The sequence below is a fragment of the Paramisgurnus dabryanus genome, chromosome 2 (assembly GCF_030506205.2).
Source record: "Paramisgurnus dabryanus chromosome 2, PD_genome_1.1, whole genome shotgun sequence".
Classification (NCBI taxonomy): domain Eukaryota; kingdom Metazoa; phylum Chordata; class Actinopteri; order Cypriniformes; family Cobitidae; genus Paramisgurnus; species Paramisgurnus dabryanus.
The window spans coordinates 31,195,040-31,213,673 of record NC_133338.1 but is presented as its reverse complement, the minus strand read 5'-3'; positions in this window follow the sequence as shown (position 1 = coordinate 31,213,673).

The window sequence follows — 18,634 nt, the reverse complement described above, 5'->3', positions numbered from 1 at the left end:
AGACAGGGCTTCTTCTCACTCGCAGCTCCATATGACAACTACCTACAGAGAGGTTTGCTGAGTGATGGCAAAAGGTCGTGACAGAGCGCGAGACTGAACAGGAGGTGCTTTGCTTCAGCATCTTTTATCTTTCCTTTGAGAGCCGCTGTAGAGAGAGTCAATCATTCAACCCAAATGTATACACGTTCACTTTAAAGGGATAGTTCGCCCAAAAATGAAAATTCTGTTATTATTTACTCATCCTCATGTTGATGAGGATGACTGGAGACTGTTGACTTTCATAGTATTTTTTTATTCCTTCTATGGAAGTCAATGGGTACAGTCTACTCTGTGCTTACCATCATTTGTCAAAATATCTTCTTTTATGTTCAACAGAATAAAGAACTCATACAGGATAACAGAATTTTCATTTTTGGGTGAACTATCCCTTTAACTATATATGAAGTGCCCTGTCTGAATTGTAGTGACAGAACAAGGCATTAATGTACTGCACATTCCATGAAAAACAAAAGAATAACGTTTTATGGAAAATGTTATTAAAGCGGTGATGTCACATATGATGTATGAAGGTGGATTTTCTCCTCTCCAAGACTTGGATCGCAGTGGTTCACAGCAAAACATTGGTCATGGAAAGCCTTGTTTGACTTTGGCTTGGATTCACAACATCGTCTTTCATCATTTTAACAGACACTGCCAGTCTGCCTTCATTTCACCATATGGTCTTTAAGCAAACACATACAGTATACCCACGCAACAGTAGACAAAGAACTCCACCCCATGTAACACACACCTTTCAAGACCTTGCATGTGTTGTTTTACAGCATGAAATCTTGGCAAATGGTCTTTCAATCTGGAATGTGTCCGTCGGAGTGCATGACGTAACAGAATGCCTATAAGGTTCTAATGACAACAAGGATATCTGTCCTCACATTTCATTGATGGAGGCATGGTTCCTGTAGAAAAATACTGTAGTTCTCTTTCAAAGGCCTGTAAAATCATTACAGATGCAGAACAAGACATGAGCTAGAGTGTAAGTAGATGTGTGTGTGTGTGTGTGTGTGTGTGTGTGTGTGTGTGTGTGCATGAGAGAGAGAGAGAGAGAGAGAGAGAGAGAGAGAGAGAGAGAGAGAGAGACAGTCTTGTTTTCCACTACAGTGGAAGTTCTTCTGTTAGAATCTATTCTTTATAGAGTACTCTGATTTTTACAGTCTTTAACTACCTCCTCACAGACACCCTATACCCCTTTGAACCTGGTTCCCCTAATGTTCCTCTCACAGATATCCACTACAAGAGGGCTGGCTCTTTCCCCACACTTATCCCGTCTCTTAAACCCTAGTTGCTTCCCCCACTCCTGCACTGCTAATCATCTTAATAACAGGGGTGCATGAGTAATGTTACCTTCCTGTTTTTTCTTAGATTTTGAATGTTAGAACTACTGTAGAGGTTTTAACCACAGCTACAGACGTTGTAAAATTACCACATTGCCCAAACTGTGGCTGAGGATTATGTTTTAAAGTTTATCTCTGGCAGGATGCATCAAGATGCATCTACCGAAGTAGTCAGTGCATGCACCCTTGGGAAGCCTCTTAAATAAATGAAGGCTGTGCGCAATTACTTTGTGGTTAGACTGAATTCATGCCATCATCTTGGCAAGGATAGAATGGGCACTGATTTAAATGCTACGAACCTTGTGTGAACCAAAACCAAATGGCCAGTTGTAATCTTTGGGGGAAGAATTATGAAAGAACAGTTGTTTCATCATTAAGCCGTGGTATTTTCCACAGAAGTCTCATTTACTGATGCTTGAGGGAAAGATAGTCATAAAAATGACAGATGCTGGGAAACACAGCCAATGGGGCTATGAACAACAGAATATACAGCATCATGTACTTAAAAATCTATTGCCATACATCAAACAGGAAGATAGGCACATATAAAAATGGCTAGCATGCATACACACAGGTAGCAATAAAAATATTGCATAAGAGTGTTTATGCCTTTTTTAATGTCTGAAAAGCATTCCCTTCTCAAAACATTGCACACACTCCTAAAAATAAAGGTGCAACAAAAGGTTACTCAAAGCGATGCCATTTTCAAACTTTTTTGTCAGATGAACTTCCTTTCCCTAAATTATTTACTTTAAGTACCCCCTGATATTTTACTACAACTCCCCCGCGAACCATCGGGGGTTTGTGAATCCCAGTTTGGAAAACCCTGACCATTTAGAATTAGTCAAAGGTTCTAACAAGATTAGTTTCTTTTTTACCTTTTTATACTCTGAAGAACCTTTTCCACTACAAAAAAAAATTTTGTGAAGGTTTTTTTTATATGTTATTGGTTCTTTATGGAGCCATACATTCTTCTATGACATTATGTAGCAGTCTTTTTAAAAGTGTAAGCATTGGACCCCCAAAATTACTTCTCTAATGCATTATTATAATGTTCATTCATTATAAACTTGTATAATCTTTAACCTTTCTGGCATCTGGAATTTAATATCTACAAACCGGGCTGGAAATGAGGCCCATGTGGCTGAACGGGATGTGAAAAAGCTATCATTTTCCCAATCTGAAAGCTTAAGTTAAACATAAATCAACTATCAACAGGTGCAGTAATACATAGAAAGCAGAACTGATCATCTTAGACAAGCAGGAAGATTTACAAATCTTTTCTGGTTAAAAGCTCCCTGATGCGCAGATGGGTAATGAGCACTTTGGTCCTTTCATGTTTTTGCTTTGTCACACACATGTTCCAGGGACTCGGTCCAATGGTGACCTAACACTAGCCTTTCTAATAACTACTCTCCTGCCTAGTTCCATAAACCTCTACATTTACAAGTCTATTCATTTTAAAGAAAGCCTTATGACGCAATTCTAGGAGACATGATGAGCCGTGAAGTAAAAATAAGTTAAAGAACTACCATATCCAATTTGCTATAAAAGGAATGTGAATAAGTTGGAGAAAATGTGTTTGTAAATCTCCGCAAAATGATATGTCTGGCATTATAGATACAGGGCTGCTTTATCACCTATAGACGTACACAGTCATCAGACAGGCAATGGAACAAGTAACAAATCTCCACAGGCAGAATCCAAGGAATTGAAGTTGTTTGTTGAAGAAGTGCTGAGGAGATTTTCCAGCTGTTTTGTGGCAAACTGCTTCCTTCACAACCCTATTCATTTATAAATTTTCCATATGGAAACATTTTAGTCTAATATACACACACATTTCAGTCCAGCAAAAAGACAGCTTCTTTTCAGAGTCAAACATATGGAAAGACATAATATAGACATATGTTCTCTAATAATTTCCCAGATCTGGTCAAATAATCCATATTAAATGTTCAGTGCATTAAGTCTATACTTTAAGGCGATAAGTAATGTGTGTGTAATAATTTATGAATTGGAAGAAGCTAAAGAATATAGGTCTAAGATGATGAGGCATCAAGCTGTCTTATAATTTATGTGTCAGTCTTTCCCTAACTTAAAAATTTCCATAATTTACCTAGACTGTAATCATAGCAGAACAACAGCACATCACAGTGGGAGCATCTTTTCTTCCATTACTAAGACCGTGAATACATGCTCTTCATTCGTCTATGCAAAAATGATTGTGATTATGCTATGCTCTTTCCCGTGACAGACAAATACACTGCAGGGTTCAAAAAGCGCTCAGTTTGCATGATTTTTAAACATCAAGAAATAAATAAACAATAAAATAAAGAATATACAAATGTATCATTTGGTACATTTTCATATGATTATTTTTTGCCTCATATTCATAAGATCAGAGGAAGTTTGTGTCAACCACCAGCTGTAATGACCAACACATGTGCATTTGGAAAATTGGCTCTATGCTGTTGCTTTTATTTTTCCTCTTATTAACTTATTATTAATCCATGATCATGTAATTTTGTATTATAGACCTGGAAGAGGAAAGGCATTTGGCAACAGTTGATTGTGGGATCATTAGAGATTGAACACGAAATAGCATTCAGACATATCTCTGCTACATTTTCCATGTGCAACAAACATGAACAGTTCAACTTAGACAAGCTAGATGTTTCAGTGTGTCTGTTCAAAATGAACTGTATGACTGAAAAACCTTATCCATAAATAATCTCGATAATAAAAGTATTTTTAAATGTTATCCCTCAAGTGATGCATTGCCTGCATTTCAGCTTCATCCCATATTTGCACAACTGTGGTTTTAGATTCTGTAAATGTTAAATAAACTCAACCATTTAACAAGTAATTCTGGCATATACTTCTGTTAAAGCTTCCCTGTAAATACTTAAGTGTTTGTGTAGGATTAAACTAAGTGCTGTGCAGGTTTTTGAGCCATTAGTCAGTAAAAGCACAGCAGTTCAGCGAGGATTTAGTGTGCGTATGCTGTCATAATGAATGGAAATGTGTGAATGTGCAATGCTTTGTTCCCTTATGACTTAGTCCAAAGTGTGGCATTTCAGGAAGTAAGAAACTCTAAGAAACTGAGACCGAAATGACGTTAGAGTGAAAAAATGAGGAAAATAGGGGCAACGACAACCAACACAAATATGGATAAGATGGTAAATGATGATCTGTCTGGCAGAAAGCATATTTTCCGTGTTTTTGCACATAGGAGGGCCCTCTGAGCTTCATTCATCACCGTGGGCTGTGGAAAAAGGGAAAATAAAATAGTGGAGAAATTTATTACATAAGCTCTATTTATTTATTATTAAATGGATAAACTTATTAAATAATGTTCAGATTTTGTTACATTAAGTTGTGAACATATGGCTTTCTTTTTAAATACCCAGGGAGTAAGTGTGAATGATGTGATATACTGACTGGTAGGCACTTTAAAGCACATTATAATCAAATTAAAAATATAGTTTAATTAAATTTAGATTACTTTGATCCCTGCTGTCATCACATAAAGTTTTGTCTTATTTTCTTTCCTATATTCCCTATATAATTTATAAAGATTAAACCCACAAGGGAGCTATTTACCAAGCTTTATTTTATTTTCCAACTGATGCAGTTATCACATATTTCTAAAAGCCTTAAACAACTGTAAAAACACAGAAATGCAAAATAATCATTTACAACAGAATAGTAATGTAATTTCCTATGCTTCAAAAGCGTGGTTACAATCATGATCTCACCCTAACAACAAACACAAGTAACCGCTGTCAAGGAGACTGATGGCAAAAAGTTAGATTTTCAGCAGTTTTCTTGTGTTACCTTAATAGTTATAACATGTGTTGAACATCTCACTCGGAGACATTTTAGATTGCATTCCCCAGTTCATAAGATGTAATCATATCAGAGAAACGACCATGAACTTCATTTCCAAATGGCAGTTACCGACTGCAAATATGCAGTTATATTTGCATTATGTCAACTCTCTGTCACACGTTAGACTCCTCTGAGAAGTATCATTTAGTTTTGAAGATATTCAATCCCCTAAAATATGTTAATGCTTATAGTATGTGTGTTTGTGTGTGTATGTGTGCCTAATGATTATCCCGTTGTGGTGACCAGTTGTCCCAACAAAGATAGGAGTGCCAGTATTTTTGTGACCTTGTGGGGACATTTTGAGGTCCCCATGAGGAAACAAGCTTATAAATCAAACAGAATAATGTTTCTTGAAAATCTAAGGTAGCAGAAAGTTTGGGTTAGGGGAAGGAAATAGAATATACAGTTTGTACAGTATAAAATGCATTACGTCTGTGGAATGTCCCCACAAACATGGAAACCAGAATGTGTGTGCGTGCGCGTGTGTAAAAACTTTTATTATGTTCAATTATTTATTACATGTATTAAATTGAATTGTGTGTTTTAATTTAATAAAGCTAAGTTGGTATACAACCTTCAAATAAAGAAAAAGAGAAAAATCGTACTCCCAAGACAAAAGTGAGTAAAGCAAAAGAAATGTTTTAAAAAAGATAGAGAGTGAGATAAATGTTAGTTTTGTTTTATAAAACTGTTTATGGGTATTGACGGTCATCCTCTCAGATGTCTCTTAGTCATCTTATTTAAGTGGTTTTCTATAATAAACACACACATTAGTTAGAAGTCAACAATCAGTAGCAGTGCAATTAGAGAGCTGATATGAGAATATCTGCCAGCACAAGCATTAAGCATTTCATTTTCATTATGACAAGGAGGGCTGTGGTGACTTTATTGTTAAAAAAGTGGGTGTTGGAACCACGATATGTTTATCTGAATTATTATCTGGATGTTGATTTTAGGCCCTAAAGCAGGAGTGGGGAACCCTGTGTCCTGAAGGGCCACTCATCTGCAGAGTTACCAAACACACCTGAATTTCATTTCCAAGTAATCCTGAAGACTTGAATTAGATTTTCAGGTGTGTTTAATTAGGGTCGGAACTAAACTCTGCAGGTCAGTGGCCCTCCAGAACCAGGGTTCCCCACCCCTGCCCTAAAGGATCCCTAAACAAGGATAAGCAACGGGTAAATATTAAATAGTATTATTGAATATGCATCTGTGAAGCATGATCTGTGAAGATGTGAGGGTTTCATTCCAATAGGTGTTGTAACCGGTAGCATAAATCACTTTGTCACAAGGCCATGGGGAATTACAAAATTCTTCTTAGAGCTTACTGTGGGCGAAAATATGATGTCATCGCTCACATATAAGACATTAAAGTTGCTATTTCACACAAGGAAAATGTAGTTTCAAGTTTTGTTCTGGTGAAAGGCCATTTAATGCATCACCCCATGAAGAGGTCATGGGAAAGAATCAATTTTGAATCACTTAAGGATCTCCTGCTGACCAGAACAGGAGGAAAGAAAAACACAGAGTGATGTCAGTGTTATAAAGTGTTTGACGGACATTTATGCAGTTATGCTGAATTTGAAGTGGTATGGCACACAGAACTTTTGGATCTAGATAGGGGCATAAAAACATACAAAAACACACTTCAGTATTCATTGTAAATGAGTGTTTTTTTTTTTAAACATGCAGGCAGTGGAAATAGTTCGAGGCCACAAGGTCTCTTTATATTCTAACACAGAGAGGTGGATCACACATGCCTTCCATATGCAATAAGTAGTTGGGAAACACTGGGCCAACGGTGAGCCCACCCTGGACCTGTCCTACAGTAGGTTTTCTCTTTTGGAGTGATGGCTGGATCACGCTCAACAGGAATAGCTGTGGTGGCATTAAACCTCCATGCATCTGCCAGCAGCGCTGCCAGAGAACAGCTATGTCTTACGACGTCTGAGGGCCATAAATGCCCTCATTGTGCCCAGAACACTGCCAGACTCAAGCAAATCACACCACACCATGTCCTTTTACGCTGTGACAGTAAATAGTCATATTTCAAGCGTTCAAGCAAATGTTTACGCAACAGTCTAGTACTGGTTGGTTAAGTTCTCGAGAAGATTTAGTGTCCACACCAGAATGAATATTTCGCATGCCAATTTGAGGATGTTGAAGGACTGAGAAATAATTTTAAGATGTGTTTAATGTATTACATGCATCAAGCCACTACTTTTATCCAAAGCTACTTAAATCTATACATTTTATTAGATTGTGTTTTCCCTGGAAAACAAACCAAATTGATAGTATAACTTTCTACCAAAACACTATAGACACACTAAAGTGTAACGTGGACCTACAGTAGCTATCCTAGCTATTTGGAACACCATGCCAGCAGAAGGAGCCCTCGCCGGAGTTCTAGCTGAGCGCCGCCCTCTGTTTCTCTTATCACGTCCTGCTCCATTACATAATCATGCTCACGCCATACCTGCCTTTCCGAGTGTTATTACATTGCATTCTGTTTATCTGTTGTGACCATTGCCTGTTTATCTGTACTCACGTCTTTTGGATTACCCTTTTAAATTGTTTGCCTGGATTGGACTGCCTATTGTTATGGACCAACCAAACTCAAGAAGCCTTTAAAGAACTTAAAGTCTGTTTTACCACAGCACCCATTCTTAAACACCCAGACCCCAGCAAACCTTTCATGTAAAAGTAGACGCTTCAGACACCTGTATTGAAGCAGTACTCTCACAACGCCACAATCAACCCAGCAAACTCTACACATGTCCGACTTTTCACGAAAGCTCACAGACGCCGAAAGAAACTATGATGTTGACAATAAAGAACTGCTATCCATGAAATTCGCTCTGGAGGAATGGAGTCACTGGCTTGAGGAGGCCAACTACCTGTTCCAAATTCTCACCAATCACAAAAACCTTGAATATATCAAGAATGCAAAATGACTCAACCCCAAGCAAGGTCGCTGGTCACTTTTCTTCACATGTTTTATCTTCACACTCACTTACCGGCCAGGAAGCAAAAATAGTAAAGCTTACGCTCTATTAGGCCTACTTAAGCCTACCCACTACCCATACCTCAACGCCCCTGGTCACACATCAGCATTGACTTCATCACCAATCTGCCTCCCTCAAACGGCTTCATCACCATACTACAACCCCAAAACAGAAAAAGTTGGGACATAGTAGAAATTGTGAGTAAAAAAGGAATGGAATAATTTACAAATAATATAGATAACATATCAAATGTTGAAAGTAAGATATTTTGAAATGTCATGCCAAATATTGGCTCATTTTGGATTTCATGAGAGCTACACATTCCAAAAAAAGTTGGGACATGTAGCAATAAGAGGCCAGAAAAGTTAAATGTGCATATAAGGAACAGCTGGAGGAGGACCAATGTTTAGGAATAGGAATGTTGTCCTATTCTTGTCTAATGCAGACTTCTAGTTGCTCAACTGTCTTAGGTCTTCTTTGTCGCATCTTACACTTTATGATGCACCAAATCTTTTCTTTGGGTGAAAGATCTGGACTGCAGGGCTGGCCATTTCAGTACTCAGATCCTTCTTCTAAGCAGTCTTGATGTTGTAATTGATGCAGTATGTGGTCTGGCATTGTCATGTTGGAAAATGCAAGGTCTTCCCTGAAAGAGACGACGTCTGAATGGGATCATATGTATCTAGAACTTGGATAAACCTTTCAGCATTGATGGTGCCTTACCAGATGTGTAAGCTGCCCATGCCACACGCACTCATGCAACCCCATACCATCAGAGATGCAAGTTTCTGAAATGAGCGCTAATAACAACTTGGGTTGTCCTTGTCCTCTTTAGTCCGGATGAAATGGCGTCCCAGTTTTCTAAAAAGAACTTCAAATTTTGATTCGTTGGACCACAGAACCGTTTTCCACTTTACCAAAGTCCATTTTAAATGAGCGTTGCCCAGGGAAAATGCCTGTGCTTCTGGATCATATTTAGATATGGCTTCTTTTTTGACCTACAGAGTTTTAGATGGCAACAGCGAATGACAAGGTGGATTGTGTTCACTGACAATGTTTTCTGGAAGTATTCCTGAGCCCATTTTATGATTTCCATTACAGTAGCATTCCTGTATGTGATGCAGTGCTGTCTTAGGGCCCGAAGATCACGGGCATCCGGTATGGTTTTCCGGTCTTGACCCTTACGCACAGAGATTGTTCCAGATTCTCTGAATCTTTGAATGATATTATGCACTGTAGATGATGATAACTTCAATCTCATTGCATTTTTTCTCTGAGAAGCTCAGAAAACTATTTTTCGCTGCAGCATTGGGGGAATTGGTGATTCTCTGCCCATCTTGACCTCTGAGAGACACTGCCATTCTGAGAGGCTCTTTTTATACCCAATCATGTTGCCAATTGACCTAATAAGTTGCAAATTGGTCTTTCAACTGTTCCTTATATGTACATTAAAATTTTCTGGCCTCTTATTGCTACCTGTCACAACTTTTTTGGAATGTGTAGCTCTCATGAGATCCAAAATGTGCCAATATTTGGCATGACATTTCAAAATATCTTACTTTCAACATTTGATATGTTATCTATATTCTACTGTGAATAAAATATAAGCTTATGAGATTTGTAAATTATTCCATTCCTTTTTTACTCACAATTTCTACTGTGTCCCAACTTTTTCTGTTTTGGGGTTGTAGTTATCATCAACCGCTTCTCAAATCCTGCCACCTAGTCCCACTCAAAGGTCTACCCACAGCCATGGAAACTGCTCAAGCCATTTTTAATCACGTGTTTAGAAACTTTGGCATCCCTGGATTGGATAACCCCAATTTACCTCTCAAGTCTGGAAAGCCTTTTGCAGACAACATGACATCAATGTTAGTTTCACATCTGGTTACCATGCTCAAGCTAACGATCAGATAGAACACCTCAACCAAGAGATCGGTCGTTACCTGAGATGATATTGCAGCTGAGAACAACATCGTTGGTCTGAATTCCTTCCCTGAGCCGAATTTCTTCCCTGGGCCGAATATGCTCAAAACTCCCTGAGGCATTCTTTCACTGGTCTTACCCCTTTTCAGTGTGTCCTAGGCTTTCAACCCCCCATGTTCCCCTGGTCAGGAGATCCATCTTCAGTTCTCGCCGTCGATAAATGGATGCAGAGGAGTGAGGAAGTGTGGGATTGCGCTCATGTTAGACTCCAGAGGGCTATCCGCCACCAAGAAACCCACCAGGGATCTCAAGCTACGGTTACCTAGCAAGGAGTTAAGCCCAAAGTTTGTTGGACATTCCAAAATTATAAGACAAATAAATGATGTAACTTACCGTTTGGAACTGCCCATTCCACCCGGAGACCGACCCCAACGCCGAGAGTTGAGAGCCACCTCCTCTGCTGGACGTTGCTGGGGAGCCAGCATACATTGTCAGGGAGTGGGTAGACTCTCAACGACGCGGGGGTCGACACCAGGATCCGGTAGATTGGGAGGGATACGGTCCAAAAGAAATGTCTTGGTTAGCCGTAGTCGACATCTTGGATCCCAATCTCATTGAGGAATTCCATAGAGCCAGACCCGACTGCCCAGCGCCAAGACCACAAGGTCGTCCCTGTAATGCGCCAGGAGGCGCTCCTAGGAGGGGGGATTCTGTAACCCCCCGCCAGCAGAGGGAGCCCTCGCCGGAGTTCTAGCTTAGCGCCGCCCTCTGCTTCTCTCATCACTTCCTGCTCCATTCCATAATTATATCATATCGAAGTATCGCCAGATTACCTGCCTTAACGAGCGTTTTTACATTGCATTCTGTTTATCTGTTGTGACCATTGCCTGTTTATCTGTTCTCAAGTCTTTTGGATTACCCTTTTGTTTTGTTTGCCTGGATTGGACTGTGTATTATTATTTGATTGACTGCCTGTTTACTGACGATCCCTTTGCCTTGTGATTTGGATTTATCTGCTTCGATTGGTTTTATTAAACATCTGCAAATGGATTCAACCACTTCAGTGTCCTCATTACACTATTACTAGGAAGACTGTTTTTTAAATTCAGATGCACATTCTCTGTTTTATATCTCAGTGCTAATTCAATGTAGTGTGTCAAAAGAAAATACACACCGTGATTATATGTTGGCACACTATAAAGTGTTAGTTTAAATCAGAGCCCTGGGTGATTATATTGGACTTAACAAAGCTTTCTTCTAACTTCATCACTCCACATTCCTCTTAAATGAACTGAAGAAAGGAACAGCAGCAGAGCTTTTAAAATATCTGCCAGTATTTGTTGAAATACAACTGACGCCAAGATTGTTTTAATGTCTATATGGTGTCCCATAGTTGTGTGTGTGTGTGTGGGGGGGGGGGGTTAAGGGGATATGAATAGTTAAGTTAAAACAATTTTATTTTGCAAGTCAATTCAACCTACTATTTTAAGTTTTGGTTTGTAATAAGTTGACATAACTTATGAAATCAAGTTGAAATTGTTCAACTTATTTTTTTAAGTTAAAGTAACATAAACATATATGTTAATTTTACAAAAATGCTGCATATTTTTTTACAAAATCCAATGTTGATCCGACGTCAAAATCTGCTGTTGATCCAACGTCAGGAACCAACGTTGATCCGACATCAAAATCGGATGTCAAAAACCGGCGTTGATCCGACGTCAGGATCCGATGTCAGGATCTGACGTTGATCCGATGTCAAAATCCGACGTTGATCTGACGTCAGAATCCAACATTGATCTGACATAAAGACCCAATATTGGGCAGACGTCAAACTTTATATTTTGCTTCCACAGATGACTGACAGACGAAACAGCACACAGCACCGTCAAGTGTGCACTGTTCAATAAGTGTTTAGTAATCTCATCTTAACTACAAAGTGTACATTCTCTTTAATCTATACTGAAATGCAATAAATAATAACTTGCACAATTTAATGCTATGATTAAAAGAAATTAAGACTTGCTGCTCAGATTTAAGACTTTTTAAGGCCTGCAAAACCCCAAAAGATTGAAAGCTAATATTTCATAATGAATATCCACCAACTTAAAATATAATTTTTTATGTTGTCAGTTTGCAGAATCCACTTGCATAAAGCCTACATTTGGATTTTGACATCAGAAGTGTGTGTGTGCATGCCACAGCATTTCAATAAAAATCTATTTAAATGGCCTGGCACTATTAAGAAGAAAGACATCTCTGGCAGCTGTAATCAATGTAAAAAGCAAAAATCCAACAAAACTTGCCACAAAAAATATGCAATCACTCACGAGCACTCTGGTCAAAGTAAAAGAGCATTCAGAAAGATTCAGTATTTATTGTGCACAATGACATCATGTACTTCATCAAACACTGTGAAGTGGTAACAGACAAAAGCTTTCAGAACTGCAAATAAAGTACAGAAAATGTAATGATTTTTAATAAAAACTGACAATGCAATGATGGACAGTTACTATTACCTCATCAAACATTTTGTCCACAAAGTCTGCAATTTAATAGCGCTTCTGTGAAATAACAAAGTGAGACAGAATGACAAATAAAGGTTAGATTGAAATAAGCATGCTGTATGAAGCCCTTTGTGAATAACAGAATGGAGTGTTATTCCAAATACTTTCTCCAGATGTTTATGTCATACATATCTGTGTGTGCATGTGTTAATATTAATAATTGTGACGGATTTCACAAACAACAGTGTATCGTTTATGTTAATTAACTGTTGAGTTTTATGATTATTTGTGTGTGTCTCCATGCGTGACTTAGAAAATACAGCTAAAAACAAACTGGAAGAAAAAATGTTGATGAAAACAATGCATCCAAGTGACCCAGTTTCTCTGAGATTTGGGTGTTTTTCATGGACAAATGTTCAGATGAATGATCTTCACAGAGTTATGCCGTATCTCCCGCTTGCTTAATCTAAGCTGCAGCAGTCCTCCAAGATTTCTTGTTTAAGTTTGAAAAATCCCACTGTTTTTTGGCCTCCTCTGGTCATACATCAGCTCTGAACCCGTCAGTGAGGCAGGATGCTGAGCTCATGTCTGAGGAAGGACTCTCAGTCTTATTATCTCTCCGTGTCTTTCTTTCAAATCTGGAAGCATTTTAGGTCTGGATTTTATCTCTTATCCCTTTCTAATTTTGCCAGACTCTCTCTCTCTCTCTGTTGGCCAGCAGTCACATGCGCCCAGGGGGTGGTGAACAGTTGTTTCTCTCAGCTATAATCCCTGTTTTTAGTCTCAGTCACTCAACAGTGACTCTGTATAATGTCTGTTTTACATGAAAATGATTGCTTTTTTAAACTATGTCCATGTGTTCATCATATCTGGTTAATATCATTGACCGCATTTTAAGACGGTTGTTGTACCTGGTGGTCGGTAAGATCTTTATTGATTCAGTTTTCAGATGATGTGAAAATAGTCCTGTAAATCTTGTTTTCAAACTCATGTACTTATTGTGTAGACAAAAAATAGCCTGTACCCCAAACCAAAGTGTTGGGCTCATTTGAATGTGTTTCTTTAGAAGTTGTGGTAATAGATCATTGTATTATAGTTCTTCATCTCAGATGGTGTTTGACTGGGCGGCCAAACTCCACTCCCACATACTTTCAGGGCTTATGTAATAGTGTGATAAGCGAAAAAACAGCTGCTGAAAAGGTCTTGAAAAGTAAAGGAGAGAGAGAGAGAAAGAGAGAGAGAGAAGAAAATGAAAAGCCTGTGGTCATAGAGGTTCTGATGGCTGGCCATGAAGATTCCACTGTAACACACCTTTGTATAATAAATACTCCGTCCTCCATAAATCATGTGTTGGGAAAGTGTGTGTCACAGGGTAACTGAAAACATTATAACCCTCAAAATCTTCACACATTTTGTAGAAACACAAACTGTTGCGCAAGGATTCACATATTAAAAACTTCTTTCCTCACGCTTTGATTGAATTTTTCCTTTTTAGTCTTGTGAATATGTTAGAATAAGTGGTTTGGCAGAAGTGATGCCTATGCGTTGTAACAGTTTTTTGAAAACCCTCTGGAAAATATTCTTACATCAAATCTGTCTGTAAAAGTCAATTTAATTTTCCTATTTGGTTATTAACATTAACAATAGATCAGTCAAGGTTCATAGTATATCTGTTAAAGAATGCTAATCACAGTAAATCAACATCCTTTTATTGTCTGAATCCAACAATCTTCCAGAAGAAAAAGTTACATGTTTGGTTGAGGAAAACAAGTAAAACCTAATTCATTCTGACCCTGCAAAGATGATATAAATGAGAAGTGTTTAATAAATTTACACAGATACAAAAATTTACTGAACAAAATATGCGTCAGAAGCATTACTCTACACTGTTAAAATAACAGCCTCGTACAAAGCATTCTGGGAACCAAAGTCTGAAGGAAAAAACAGAAAAAGATTGATGAGGATTTCTGGTTCCCAGCTTTGCATTAGTTTTATTCAAAGGCTTGCTAATGTTTAATGTTCGTTTAACTTTGAACAAACTGTTGCCAATAAATAACATAAATTTAAATGTGCAGTAAGTTGCTGGCAAACAGCTGCATAACTATAGCAAGTTTTTACAGTCTATAAAAAATACCATTAAATCTTTGAGGAAAACAAAAAAATTATTAACAATCCTAAGGGAATTTTCTGGCTTTGTAATTATTAAATTTGATTGATTTTCTTCTTCCAACATAAGAAATATTTTCTATCATGTTTGGGCTCCTTCATTCACACTGATCATATTTCATGTTTGCCTGTAATCATTCACAACATTTGACACTAAATACAGCTGTTATCTCACCATTAATCAGTTTTTCCAGTCAAACACAGCTTGGACATGCCCACTAAGCTTGTAGGCTACAGTAAATAGGTCTTCAAATGAGTTAATAAAAAAGTTACTTTAGCCAAACCCAGTCTAGACTCATTGTGTAACATAATTGTCCTTGGATCAACAAAGCATTTGACCTTGTCTGCTTAGATACAGTCATACATGGGATGGGAATGCTCAAATAATATTTCATTCCCTTTTACCTTACATTACATGTCCCTTTTACATTACAAGCGACATGCAGTGACAAAGCAACACAATTCATACATGTTAAAGGTCATGTTCTTTCTGATCCCATTTTTTTTAAAACCCAGTTAGTGTGTAATGTTTCTATAATAGCATAAATAATACCTGTAAAATGATAAAGCTCAAAGTTCACTGCCGGGCGCTTTATTTTCTTTAACAGAATTCACCTTTCAAAGCCTACAGCGAACAGCCGGTTTGGACTACAGTCCTCTACTTCCTGCTTTAATGACGTCAGTAGAACAGTTTTTTGACTAACCTCCCTGCTGAAAAAACCAGCATACCAGCAAGACCAGCATATGTTGTGTTTTGGTGCTGGTTTGCTAGTGAACACCAGCTAAACCAGCATCAGCACCAGCACCAGTTAAACCAGCACCAAACCAGCATTATCACCAGCTAAACCAGCATTAGCACCAGCATCCCATGCTGGTCATACCAGCAAGACCAGCATACGTTGTGTTTTGGTGCTGGTATGCTGGTGACCACCAGCTAAACCAGCATCAAACCAGCATAGACCAGCAAAATTCCCATGCTGGTCAATGCTGGTTTGATTCTGTTTTTTTCAGCAGGGCTCCGCCCACAGGAGTACATCAGTCACCAGGTAAGCTAACAGCAAGCTAAGCTAACGCCAAGCTAAGCTGCTATCGAATCATAACACACTATTCAAACTACACAATCAGAACTCGATAAGTATTTCTAAAGGAGGGACTTCATAGGACAAGGAAGACATCAGCCCGTGTTTAGGACAGTGAAAACAGCGACAAGTAAATTGTGTGAAAAATACAGCGTTTTTTTTACACATGAAACATTAACACATGTTATATTGTGCACTGTAAACACAATCAAAGCTTTAAAAACACAGAAAGAATGGGACCTCTAATGCAGAGCTGGTAATTTCCGGCGACACAAGCAACAGCAACCATTAGCGACCGGATGGAGAGTGTTCAGCGAAGTGAGAAAGTTGAAAAAACCTTCAAGTTTATGCAAATGATGAGTGTACTTTCTGGAGCGACTACCAATGGCATTGAAGCATGGCTTTTAAGTCATCCATCATTCATCAGTTACTGAAAGGTTAGTTATTTGTTCATAAGTGAAACTAGGACAACAAGAATTAGGAACCCGTACTAAAGACCTCATCGAAAGAGACGAGCAACACACAACAACAAAGCATTACCCAGCTGTCCATAAATGTAATGTCTGTAAAGTCAGAACTTGTCCCCTATATTGTTTGATGTCTTGTAGTTTAATTGTCTGGCCTGTGGGTATCAAGCTTTTGTTCTTCAGAGGAAGTTTATGGCTCAATTTATTTTTATATTTATTTCAATCCTTGTGAAAACAGAGTTTCACGTTGGACAAATAAAGTGCTAAATGGAAAGGCTTGGACAAGAGCAACGGCCAATGCCTCTCGTAAAGAGTCAAGAAAGTAAAGCAAATGTTAGACATTCGTTAAGAAACATTTACACACGAAAACAGCCTTACATGCTGGGAGAAAACAGCCTTACATACTGGGACCAATTTCCATAATATATAGCAGTAGGCGAGGCAAGAAGCAGGTGGAAAAGTACCCTGCTACTATACTTCTGGCAAGATTCTGAAGTGTGCATTTGATGGACACTTTACTATCTCTTAAAGGTGGAGTGCACGATTTCAGAAAAGGGAAAAGGGCCAACCAAGTACCAAAACACACTTGTAGCCAATCAGCAGTAAGGGACGTGTCTATTAAATGACATTGTTGCCTGGGTTGCATATGTGTGAGGTGGGTCCATCAAAAGAAGGTCCAGATTCCATTGGGATAGGGGCGTGTTTGTTTAGGTGATTTCAAATGTCAACATTGGCTTCAGAGATCATGGATACTGCCTTAAGCCCCCAGGAAATCAATTGATTAGTGATATATGTTGTGGAGTGTTATACAGTTGGTTACAGTTTACATTTTATAGTGTCTTGCCAGAATTTAAAGCAGACATATCATGCTTTTAAATCTGTCCTTTTTACATATAAATCATCTATTTGTGGTCTATATAAAGCGAAACTGCAATGCTTGGGTCTGAATTCCTCATTATTATAGCCCCACAGGCCCCCTTTCTACCCCTTTTCTGATGTGCATCTGAGAGCAACTCATTTTGGTACTGTCTTTTTAAATGCACGTCATACCCTGCCCCCTCTCCAGGTTGCAGAGGTGACACTCGGTTAAACTCCACCCCGTTCAGCCATTTTTGTAGTTTTATAGCAGAGATACGATTATCTAGCGGCACAGAAACTTTTTATTCACTCGTTATTCACAAAATGTCAACAACGGAAGACTTGTCCATCCAGCCGTACATGTTCGCGCCAGAGTCGGAAATGGAGCGAGATGAAAATGAAGACGACGAACCTGCAGAACAACGTCTTCATATGGAGGTATCGCAATGGTGTGTTAATGTCGGCTGACTTATTTCAGAATATTAACAATTATAAAGTTGACTATTATTCTTAGTTAATTGTAAGTTGTTGTAATATGCTATAACTTAATCCCGGGTTGATGACCACATGCGACATCCGCAGGCTGCAGCCTTCGGATTGAGAAACAGCACTGCTAAACCATGACAACCGTGTACTTTACTGTTTTAAAGTTATTTACAGCTTACCGAAGTGCTCTGCTCGTCGTCTCCAAAGATAGAAGTAATTGCCCCCTCAATCAGACGAAGTCTATCGGCAAATCCTACTTTATACTGGTGGAGGTTGGTGAAATAGTTATCATTGAAGTGCTTCGCGCACTAAAAAATGACATTTCCGTGAAAAATAAAACTCAACCAGGCACAGGTTCAACAACCGAACATTTTGATTTACTCTCTCGTAACTTCTGCATCCTTGAGCTTGGACTACAATATCGTAGCGAGAAATATAAAATGGCGGATTGCTCGTAGTGTTGGGCTGGAAGTCGATGTCCTTATTTGGCAGTTCCGCTGCAAATACTGTGACGTTATTGTTCAAAAAACGTAATAGATAATAGAAAAATCAGAACCCGTTGGAAAATATGACCAAAACAGAATATAAAGATATCAACAAAACACCTGAAGAGACTAATTTCAACTTTTATGTACTTCTAAACATTACAAATATACAACAAAATGCATTTAAGAGCTAAGAAAGTGGATTTAGCATGATATGTCTCCTTTAAGATTACATTTTAAACTGCATCAAAGTATGCAGTCTCTGAAGTCCACGAAGCAAACTGAAAAACAAAGGACTCGTTTGGAGGCCACATCTGAAGGCCCACTGGGACAGCCTTCATCGCAGCACGGTGATGTTATTTGCCTTCGAATACGG